The following is a 12,336-nucleotide window of genomic DNA, read 5'->3' as shown; positions in this document are numbered from 1 at the left end:
CCCCCCCCCTTCTTTCGTTCCCCCCTTTCCGATTTTCAATGTTGGTTTGACACATTCACGTATAGGGTACGCCCAGTCGGGAAGGGGCTTAACTTCTGTTTGCTCAAGATTCAGTTGTCAGGTGGAATATAAGGTTTGGCTCGAATGAACCGGGATGGGATGCACTAGTAAATAGGAGAAGTGGTGTTGTGGCATAATTAGCAGCGGGTAGCGGGAATCGAACCCGCATCAGTAGCTTGGAAGGCTAAAGGTTATAGTCGACACTAACAAATAGTTGTGTTGCCGCTAATTCAAAACCGAACTTGGACGTTTCGGTCCATTCGGCTCCTTCATGGGAAAAATCTGGTTCAAGATTAGCATGGATTTGCCTAAAACGTTTAATTGATCGTACGAGCCTACGCTGCGAAAAACGGAAGGTAGCTGCCCCCTTCCGTCATTTCACTTGACGAGGACAAGTAACTTGGATTGGCTACCCCAATCTTGAGGAAGACACGACCTTCCCAGACTCCACGTTTTTATAAGAACTCTTTCTCTTTTATCCCATCGCTAAAGGAATAAAACTAGATGCCTTTTAAGGCGCCAAATACATTTCTAGCATAGCACCTACGTCGGTTTCGGATGCATCCCGTCCCGGTCGTATGTGCAGACCAGGGGGTATACTTACTAACTTCTCAGATGATCCTTTGGAAAAAAAAAAAAGATTGTGTTACTGATTTTTTCTTTTATTTCGTTCTTTATTTTTTTTTTTTTTTCAGGAAAAAACCCTTAGGGAAATATATCTCACCGAGTTGTTGAAACGAGGGATCCCGTTCAACCAAATAGATGTTCAATAATCTTGACAAACCCGGATTTATTTATTCCAACTTTCTTTCCCAGATTTATTCTCTGAGGTTTAGTGACGATGAGTCAGCTATCTTAGACGTCTACCCATAGATTTTTTTCTTTATTTATCTCCCCGGAAGTAGAAATTAAACCAAGTATTTCTTGGGGTACCAAAACAATTCTGCTTCGTCACTATCTTCCCTAGTTCTTGAAATGAATGAGTGACGAGATTGATTAATCTACCTCTAATTTTGGAGAAATAATAAGAAAACACATATTTTCTGCGAAGATAAAGTTTTTTCTTTCAGTTAATTTAGCCGAGATACGATCCCTCAACTATCAAAATCACTGCGAGACGAGTCACACTTTTACCACTAAACTATACCCGCTACGATACAAACTTATTGTAATATATAAATAGATAGATGTAAATAGAGAGATTAATTGCACAATGTTTGTTGAGACTTGCACAAATCAACATATCTGCATTGGTATAGAGGGAGCCCCCTCCCCCCCCCCCCCCTTTCCCATTTCTTATGAATTGAATGAATCCCTGTAAAATACAAAATTAATTGCGGAACAATCTCATAAATTACCTTTACGGATAGCCAATAGTGCAATTACTAACGGTCCCGATGCAGCTACAAGTGTGAGTACGACGAGTTGTGTGATTATTTCTAGATTCATTACTTCTCCTTAATTTAATAGATAGATATTTTTTCTCTATCTTATCTATCTATTTTGACAAATATATTTAAGTTAAGTGTCGAAAAGATTCTCTGCCTGTTTTTGAAATGGTATGGTATATATAAATAGCTCTCGTTTCAATCAATTGATGTGAAACTATTTGTCAAAATCAGCATCAGATAGTACGTATTTAGCGACGATCGCTGAATGTAAGTTCCTACAAACTGAAGCGAGGCTGGTAATCAATCAAATCTATTTATTTATCCTTTATTTATCTATCCTTACTGAGTGAAGAAGGGGAACAGAGAAAGAAAAAAAAAAAGTATGATATCAACTCCATGTGACAAGGTAGCTATTCAACCACTCCAAAGTCTACCCGTATCTCAGGTAAAATATTTAGCAATAATTATTGCTATTCAATTCAATTTGATTTGGAAAAAGGAGAAGTGGCTTAGACAACTCAAATCCGGTTGGGATGGGAAACATTGATTTCCAGCAAAAATCCCTATTTGGGAAGATATTCTCAAAAATCTACTTTTTATTACCACTTTTACGTTGCATCCGTAAATAGATAAGCAAGAGGGGGGTCCGACATCTTTTCACAACTTTGTTGTGAAAGAAAAGTTTTTTTTCTTCTCTTCTTTCAAAGATTGTACAAAATTTGACTCCGATGTTTAATTAAGTTTATATTCCTACATTAATACTTTGTTATTATAGACTTACACACTAAATTAGTGTTAAAATTGAGTGAGGCCGCAGGCACCCTAAGTATTTAGGAGAGATGGCCGAGGGGTTTAAAGTGTCGGATTGCTAATCCGTTGTACAATTTTTATGTACCGAGGGTTCGAATCCCTCTCTCTCCCTTATTACTCAATTGGCTAAATTGATGTAGTATCTAATTTTTGCCATCGATAAAAATGAAGTGAAACACTACTTCTCCTTCAATCTTTACGACCGGGTTTCGTCCGGGATCATTTGATAAAAATCCAAATACAAAAAGCGAGACAAAAAATATGACCACTGCATAGACAAATAGTTTGAGGGTAAGCATGATGTAACTCCATGTCTACAACTAAAGGTGATAAAATAAAAGGAAAGAAAAATTTTTACTCGCTCAAAATCTACATTTTCTTTCTTTTCATGCATCTCTATATGCATTAATCTTCTATGTGAAATCCAAACCCCTCTTCCCCACACTTTCTTCTTTCCAACCTATACCCCGTTTGTGAGAGCTATTGGAGAAGTGTTGAGAATCAACAGAATCTGGATTCAACCGATCTTTTGGGTATTATCGAAAACTAACTGCGGCTTGCCAAACAAAAGCTAGGAGGAGAAAGAACACCGGGATTACCGGCATTACGTCTACAATTGGATCGAAAATGGCATAAGCTTCGGGTAACTTGGCCAAAAGGGCATCGCCAAAGTGAAGAGAATTTTCTAGATAAATACTGTACGAGACTGTCATGTCTACTCTCCAGTTATGGAACATGTGATTTTCTATTAACATGTCTATGTTTTTATACTTTATTGTTTGATTGGGCAACTTGTCGGACATCTAGATTTTTTTGTTCACGTACATAAATAGGATTACGTATTATCATAGATTTCTGCATCTGAATGAGGTAAGTATCAGGAGATTCAATTCTTAGTTAAACCAAATCTCTCCTAAATAGGCTTCCAATTAGTTTTTTTCTTTCGCCAAATACCGGCAATTCCTATCAAATTCAATTCACCTATTCAGTTGCTTTTTCCTAGGAGGTTGAGTCGTTAAGTTGGGGGAAGCGGTTGACAGTAAAGCCGATGTGTGAGATATTGGTTGCAATAATCATTTGTGGGGCGTGGCCAAGCGGTAAGGCAGCGGGTTTTGGTCCCGTCACTCGGAGGTTCGAATCCTTCCGTCCCAGTTTTGAGAAGAAGAAGAGGGTGTTGAATTGCGCTTCCACGTACCGAGAAGTAACGAAATGAAAAGTAACTCCTTTGATTAATCTTCCAGTTCATATTATGATGATAAGCCACATGTAGCAATAGATTTTTTTGGGATACGAAGCAACGAAATAGTGAAAGTAAACTATGAAATTAGCTCATCGGATGTACGCGGGACCCGCTCACATCGGTACCCTACGGGTAGCCAGTTCCTTCAGAAACGTACATGCTATAATGCATGCCCCTTTAGGAGATGATTACTTTAACGTAATGCGTTCCATGCCGGAAAGGGAAAGAGATTTTACCCCAGTAACTGCTAGTGTAGTGGATCGCCACGTGTTAGCACGTGGATCCCGGGATAAGGTTGTAAGTAATATAAGCCGAAAAGGTGAGGAATAACGCCCTGACTTAATTGTATTGACACCTACGTGTACCTCTAGTATCCTACAAGAAGATTTACAAAATTTTGTGGATAGAGCTTCCCTGTATTCTGAGTCCGACGTAATTCTCGCCGATGTCAATCACTACCGAGTTAACGAGCTTCAAGCTTCGGATAAAACTTTGGAACAAATAGTTCGATATTATTTAGATAGGGCCCGCAAGGAAGGTATTTTTAACCGGTCCCTGACAGATGTTCCTTCAGCCAATATTATAGGAATTCTCACCCTAGGTTTTCACAATCAACATGACTGTCGCGAGTTGAAACGTCTACCTGGAGAATCGGGGGTTTCAATTAATCAAATAATCCCAGAAGGAGTTTCTTAATAATCTCAAGGATTTGCCAAGAGCTTGGTTTAATATAGTCCCTTACCGGGAGATAGGTTTGATGGCAGCAAGTTTCTTGGAGAAAGAATATGGAATGCCTTATATATCAACAACTCCGATAGGTATTTCAAATACAGCCGACTTCGTAATGCAGGTGGAAAAACTTATGAATTTCTGGGCTACTGTATTACTGGGAAAGAAACTTCATTACGATCAATATGTTGAAAATCAAACTAAATTTGTTTCTCAAGCAGCTTGGTTTTCCAAATCTATCGATTGCCAAAATTTAGCTGGAAAAGAAGCAGTGGTTTCCGGCGATGCAACTCACGCCGCCTCGATTACCAAGATACTCTCCGGAGAGATGGGAATTCGTGTAAGTTGTTCAGGCACGTATTGCAAGCATGACGCGGGACGGTTTAATGAGCAGGTTCAGGGTTTGTGTGATGAAGTAATAATTACAGAAGATCATACTGAAGTTGGGGATACGATAGCTCGTATTGAGCCCTCTGCTATATTTGGAACTCAAATGGAGCGTCATATCGGCAAACGTATTGACATCCCGTGTGGGGTTATTTCTTCACCAGTTCATATTCAGAATTTTCCTTCAGGATATCGACCCTTTATGGGTTACGAGGGAACGAATCAAATATCAGATCTAATATACAATTCATTCAATCTGGGTATGGAAGATCACTCATCAGACGTGTTTGGAGGACACGACACCAAGGGGATAAGCACCAAGTCCCTCTATCTACAGGTGGAAAATCTATTGATTGGACCCCCGAAGCTGAGTCGGAACCAAAGAGAATCCCTGGTTTTGTGAGGGGAAAAGTAAAAAAAAATACCGAGGTTTTTGCAAGACAAAACAATATTTTGAAAATTACAGTTGATGTAATGTATGCGGCTAAAGAAAGAAGATCGATTGAGTCCTTAGCTTAGTTCGAGGAACTAGTCCGCTAATTACTCGAGATAAGTTTTAGTCCATTTAACTCAATCCCATTTTGAGAATGCACTGAACGGGTGGCATCATAAATTGATGATGCCTAATCGGGAGGTATTTAACAATGAGAAATTGTCGGTCCTTAGATTAGATCTTATGGTGAAATTACGCCCCGAAGCAATGTGGTAGGAAGCAACGGGTGACTCGAGTACCAGAATTGCTTTTGCGGAATTCAGTAACCGCCGGTTCTTTCTGAAGGACGAAACGTTTCTACTTCGACATTTATTAAGACTAATTACTCAATGAAACTTGAGGCATACACATTTATTCCGGTGTATTTGTACATACATCTTGGGAGAAGCGGTATCTATGGTTATCCTTACAAAATACAGCAGTAAACTCCTATCAGGCTACCACCTTTTTTGTTTGAAACAAAAAAAAAATATATCTTCCACGTCGGATGTTACAAGTGATAAGTTTTTTGGATCCCAATTGTTTTCTTTTCCCTTTCCTCGGGGTAAAGATAGTAATCCACTCAATCCGAGTTACAATTCAAGCCGCGCGAACTTAAACTTTCATGTGCGGTTTTGCGGGGGGGTTCATGCCAATGCACCTATCTTGATAAACGACTTACCGAATAGTTGCAATTGAATCCCAATCCCGCAAGAAGGGAAAGTAATTAAAGAGGTTGAGTTTTATAACCCTCGGAGGGAGGAAACCCAGCTAGATATTTTGGCTATCACTACCTTGTGCGGAAGCGGCGTCAAATTAACAGAAACTGTTTGCAATATTTTCAGACGGGCAACTTTTAAAATTACTTGAACGCAGTAAAGACAAATTTCCGAAATAAGAGTTAAAATTTGAAACGCTCTGATAATTGGGGAGAATCTAACGGATTTAGTTTGCAGATATTTTCAGATGTTTTTGTATTATCCCTCTCTTTTTCCTGTACTATACCTTTATGTGGTATTCGTTATCCCGTCGAGAAGCAGAATATTTAGGACAAATTATTGGTTTTTCCTCAAAACCTATTTAAATGGAAACTTCCTTGGGAAGATTTTTCGGAATGCAGTGGAAGGGTGGAACGGGGAAGGCAAAAGTGGAAGATAATTAATCCCGTCGAATTGAAAAATTAATCTAGAAACAAATTCTCTCTCTCTCTTTCCTTTCCGTAACTAAAATTGGATTTGGGAATTTGCAAATATATTCCTATTTAATTATTAATAAGTGCGCCTGTTTTAGGCAAGGAATCTGTTTGACAATTTGTCAAACAAAAAAAAAAAAAAATCCTTCCTAAATTGAATTTCAACAGATGTTTTCCTAGCCAGATTAGTAAGTATGCCCCATATTGAAAGATACTTACTAATCTCACCTCTCATCTTGCGTAATACCAATTTTACTTTTGGTAAAAATGATACTAACAAATACAAGTAACTTGAATTGTAAGGAAATTCCGACTACAAATGATTTGTAGATATTATAGACGGAATTGCTTTCTTTCTTTTTTTTTTTTTGAGGAATTTTTGCATCAGACATACCAATGCTTGGGAGTTATCGCGACGAAAGTCAATTACGGATCTCCTGCTAAATCTGGTCCTTTACATAAGAACGGGGAGTTTTATATTAACAAGAATTGTTTTTTACACCCACTTCTTTTTTTGTCTGAGGAGAATTTTTATTTGACAGATGGCAAACGCCGATCACATGGTGCAGACGCCAACTTGGTTTTTGGGGCCTGGAGTACGGTGGCAGTCAAACGTTTAATTGGTAGCGTACGTGACCCTAATCTAAATTTTTTGAAAATTTACGATTCAGTGTCTGTTCGAAACTTAACCGACGGATTAGACGTGGATTTGTATCTTCACCCGCTTTTGAAAATGACATATCTCATATTAGGCATAGCCCTTTTTCCTAAAATCAGAGCTGAAACAAGTAGTAAGTCAAAGATGTTGCAGTCTATTCATTCGATGTTTTTATTTCTGGAAGATAGATTTTCAAAATCTAATCATATTTTAGAAGCGGATTTGCCACATAATCTTCATCTAGAAACTTCAATTCGATTGTTCCGACGACAAATTAAAGATGTTTCATTTCTGCATCTGCTAAGAATAGTTTTTCGTAAAAGAAAAATATTTTGCGGAAAAACTTTTTATTCCCCTGGGGGGGGGCAAGACGGAAGTGTTGACATCCCAGTTCGAAATTTCTACATCTTCGAGATCGATTCACTTCTACTGATCCCCTGGAAACAGGTATATAAATTCCGAGTCAATTATTTATCCCCTATAGATAGTTGTAATATCATTCGGAAAGAGATATATGCTTCTGCATATAAATTCAAATGGAACAAAGCGAGTATTGATTACTCCTTTAGCCGAAGTTTGTGGATTCATTACGGAAGATGGAGAAACAAATTTCTTATAGCCTCCGAGGGAACTCACTATTTTGTGAAAAAAATGCTTTACTATCTTTGGATACTTCTAAAATATCATTTTCACTATCGGATCAAATCTAATGAACCCTGGATAAGAAAATTATTACCCACTAGCTGCGTCTCATCCCCGGGTTATACACTACTAGCGCAACTGGTATCAAAAAATGTTCGTATTGAAACCGTGACAGATTTGTATATCAGTATTTTGGGTGGAAAAAAGTTTTATCCTAAAATTCCAAATTCAATAATAATTACTACCTTGGCAAAACAAAGATTTTGTGACTTCACTGGACGTCCGATTGGTAAATCGGCCTGGTTACTTACTTCTACAGATGATAAAATAATTGATGGATATGTCCAACTTTGGCAAGTTTTTTCCTTGTATTATGGTGCCTCGATGAATCAGTATAGATTGCGCAGATTGATATTTCTATTGCAGATGTCATGTGATAGTACGTTAGCTGGTAAACATAGAAGTACAATACGTCTCTTGAGATGTAAATCTAATGTAGAGGCGCTCAATCAAATTCTGGCATCTAGAAAGTTTGAATTGTCTAGTAGTCGGAGGTTTTGGCGTTCATCTTCGATACGGTCTGTCTTAGTACAATTCACCGTATTAGATATCGGGCTCTGAGAGATTTAGGAATTGCTACTTGTTGCAAATTTTTAAAATTGCTGCCAAATAAATTCATTAGTTAGAAATTTTTATTCCATTGCTTTCGTTTCTACGAATGAGTACGTAGATATGTAAGTATCCAACTTGTTTTTTAATTACTTCCCAAGAGAAAAAGATGGGGAAGGAAAGAGAAAAAAAAATCCAACGTCAAATATTACTTCGATTTTTATCACGAATGATATTAACTTATTTTTAGCAAAATTAACTTATACCTCCGCCAAATTGACAATTTTACCAGAAATTATCTTGATTCTAGGCTTAGCCGCAGTAGTTGTAATTGACTTATTGAGTAAAGGAAAAAACACATTTTTGCTTTACAAAATCTCCATGGTAACCCTTTTAGCTAGTGCAGTTATCTTGTTATGGCAGTGGGGATTTTTTACCGCTTATGAACGTTCTCACGCCAGAGATTTTGGGAATATTTTCAGATTTTTTTTACTCATTTGCTCGTCATTATCTATTTCTTCGTCGGTTGATTATATATACTTTGTTCAAAAATGTCTTTAGCTGAATTTTTATTGTTTAAATTAGCTGCAGGTTTGGGGGTATGGTTCTCAGTTGTGCAAATGATTTGGTAACTATTTACGTGTCCCTGGAATTCTTAGCCTTATCTTCCTGCTTTTTATCTGGATATACCAAACGGGACATGAGATCGAATGAAGCAACTACGAAATTCCTGTCGATGAGTGGAGCGAGTTCCTCCCCCCTATTATATGGTTTCTCTTCGTTATATGGACCTTCCGGCGGACAGCTTCAGCTTGACAAAATAGTTGACGGAATTATATTCAATCGATATGGTTCTATAATTTATCTATCTGCTGCGTTTACTACAGCCGGAACAGCATTCAAATTGTCTCTCTTTCCATTTCACCAGTGGACACCTGATGTATATGAAGGAGCGTGATTCGTTCAGATCCGGGAAGTTCTATATTTGTTATAGGTAACTAAAAATTAACAAATTAACTCCCTCTGCATCCCGCGAGCATGCGGGAACATCTATCAATTCCCCAAATTTGGTTATTGTGTGAACAATTGGCTCCTGCTACATCATAAATCCTAATAGTTTGACAAATATCGTGTAGCAAAACGGAGCTAGTTCGCGGATTTTGATAAATCGGTGGCCCAATTTATATTCCTCCGTATGTATCAAATAGACTTCTTTTTTCTGCGAAGTTCGTTCATCAGGGGTAGATTCTTTTCAAATAAATGTCAAATTAAAAATTCATACAATGCCTTTATTTTTTTTTTTTTTTTTTTTTTATAAAGTCCCCTACTATTCCTGACGTGGCGGGATTTAGCCTTTTTTCTTGTTTTCAACAAACGTTGATCTGAAAATTTACCCTAAGATAGGTTTTTGTCTTTTTGGCGGGAACGGAGAAAGTCGCAATTTGTCTCTTCCGCCTGTTGCATGTGCCTATCAACCAATAGTTGTTGAAAGGATTTCGTTGCAAAAGGGAAAAGGACAAATAACCAAGAAGGAATTTGAGACGAAACCCTTGGCGGGAGATGAAAACAAATGATGAGGGATTCCTCGAGAAGTTAACAACTATTCTTTGCATCGAGTGATTCTGGATTTTTTGAGGAAAAATGGATTTGAGACATACACGAGGAAGGTTCTGGGAGCAATACCAGTTATGACTCCCCTCCGAACCAGGAGCCGTGTGAGGTGAGAATCTCACGCACGGTTCTGAATGAGCGAAAAGATCGAAAATCTTCTTTTCGACTCTGACTCCCCTACACCAGTCGTTGCTTTTTTCTCCGTTACCTCCAAAGTAGCAGCTCCAGCTTCATTTACAAGACTCTTCGGTCTAATTTTCCCATACTTCTCTAATGAGTGGCATGTCGCGGTGGGATTATTAGCTACCTTTAGCATGATATTGGGAAATTTAATTGCCGTTACTCAGAGAAGCGTAAAACGTATGCTAGCTTATCCTTCTATAAGCCAAATTGGATATATCATGATTGGGGTACTTTCTGCAGACTCAGGGAACGGTTACGCAAGTATGATAACTTATACGTTTATCTATATACTCATGAATTTGGGAACTTTTGCTCGTATCACCCCATTTGGTTTACGAACCGGAACTGATAATATCAGGGATTATGCGGGATTATACATGAAGGATCCTGTTCTAACATTTTCTTCGGTTTTACGTTCACCATCCCTAGGGGGTATGCCTCCACCATCCGGTTTTTTTGGTAAACTCTATCTCTTTTGGCATGGATGGAAAGCTGGTTTGTACTCATCAGTTCCGGTGGCGCTCGTCACAAGTGTCATTTCCATCTATTACTATCTAAAAATAATTAAATCAATGTTCACCGGGAAGAGTGGGAGGAGCGATACACCCCTAAATTCTAGACAAAATTCATTAGTTTCTCTATCAATTTCGATTTCGAAAAATTCTCTTGAAATAGCTATGATCATTCGTGCGCTAGCATCAACCCTATCGGGTATATTCATAGATCCTATTATCGAGATCACACGGAATACCTTCTTTTAGACCCACTTCAAATTATAGTACGAAACCTCCTTTTCTTTCTTTTCTCTCTTCTTTTCCCTCTTTCTTTCTTCTTTTTTTTTTTTTTCCTCAAATGAATTAAAAGCTGGTTCGGCTATCCCAACTAGTTCGTCTGTGCAATTTACGAAATAGTTCTATCTTCTTCGGTAATTGATCCTGGCATTCTCATATCTAGCTTGTCTTCTTGCACCCAGAATCACTTGCTAGGAAAATGATCCCTCGTCTATTCCGGAGAAGATAGAAGTATTTCCGCGCAGTGCACAGTTGGAGTTGCGCAGTAACAACCCACGCCGTTACATCCAGCCGAGTATTTAGGCGAAGGGGGAATACCCCCCCTTTTTTTGTGTATTCATATGGCATCATTTTCTCAATATTGGTGAAAAGACTTGCCTGTGAGACAAGCGTGGGCTTGTCAGGTCATGAGAAAAAGAGGCCTCTGTACGAGGAAGGAATCAAACATTGAGAGATGATTGATCGCGGGCGGGACTAGATTTGAACCCTTGGCCATAGTCAGTATGAACTGGAACCTTACCACTACCCGGGGAATCGATGAATAATTAAAAAGGTTTGTGGATTTCGTTTCAATCTTAGTGGAGTCTCCCAGTTAGCAGTTATTAAATCCAGCAAAAAAGGAATGAAAATCCGGTTTAGGAGTTGACAGGACTAGAGAGATATTGGTACAATTGAATCGGTTCACAGAACTCCCTCACGTTCCTTTGCTTCGAAACGAGGGTAGGCACACCAGACACAAAATTGAGTGATGCGTAATACGGACGGAGGTTCGAATCCTCGCAAGGCGTCCGGAACAAAAGTCGTCTTGCATTTCCGGAATAAGTCTCCCGACCCCTTGCTTTCCACCAAGAGAAAGCAAAAAGAACCCGGGCGGGAAAGTTTGATTTGGTCAATCTCCTTGCCCCTCCGAACTAAGTGGCGACGAAACCGATCTTCGTATCGAGATGCGGGTGGGTCCTGTTGCTTCGGTGTCCCCCGAAGCTAAATCTATCAAAAGAAAAGGAAATCCTTGGGAAATTTAATATTCCCTAGTACCAATCCGTAAAAATGGAATGTAAATCCTGGGATTGTTGACTACTAAGAGTCTCTCTTATCATTCTATGGAGTTTCCATAGATAGGTAAGGTCGTAAGTCCCACCTTTTCTATTTTCCCCTCTCCAAACCAAGGGTGGGGCGGCAAAGAAGATATTGGGTCTCGCCCCAATGCGGTACTCAAAGAATAGTCTTACGGGATAGAGAAGAAGGAGGGGTAGGAAGTGGCGGCTTAGACTGATACACGGACGTGATTCGTCTCTTAAAAAAAAAAAAAAGATTTGAATGTGAATAAGATGGACCAAAAATCCTAGTATTTCCCCAAACAGGCAGGGGATGGGATTTTGAAAACCCATTCTTTCCCTGTTTCCAAAGGACTCAAAATCCTTTAAATGAGACTCAAAATCCCATTCCTAAACCGACCGAGTATCTGGTTAGACACCCCTAACCAGATACTCGAAGTTTCCGCCATCCTTTTTCTTTTTTATAAGAAATGGTTTCATTAATTCCTTAAGCAGTAGGTAAATAA

Source organism: Adiantum capillus-veneris, unplaced genomic scaffold (genome assembly GCF_014529385.1).
Source record: "Adiantum capillus-veneris isolate H3 unplaced genomic scaffold, ASM1452938v2 Hic_scaffold_325, whole genome shotgun sequence".
NCBI classification, from domain to species: Eukaryota; Viridiplantae; Streptophyta; class Polypodiopsida; order Polypodiales; family Pteridaceae; genus Adiantum; species Adiantum capillus-veneris.
This window is presented reverse-complemented; position numbering follows the sequence as displayed.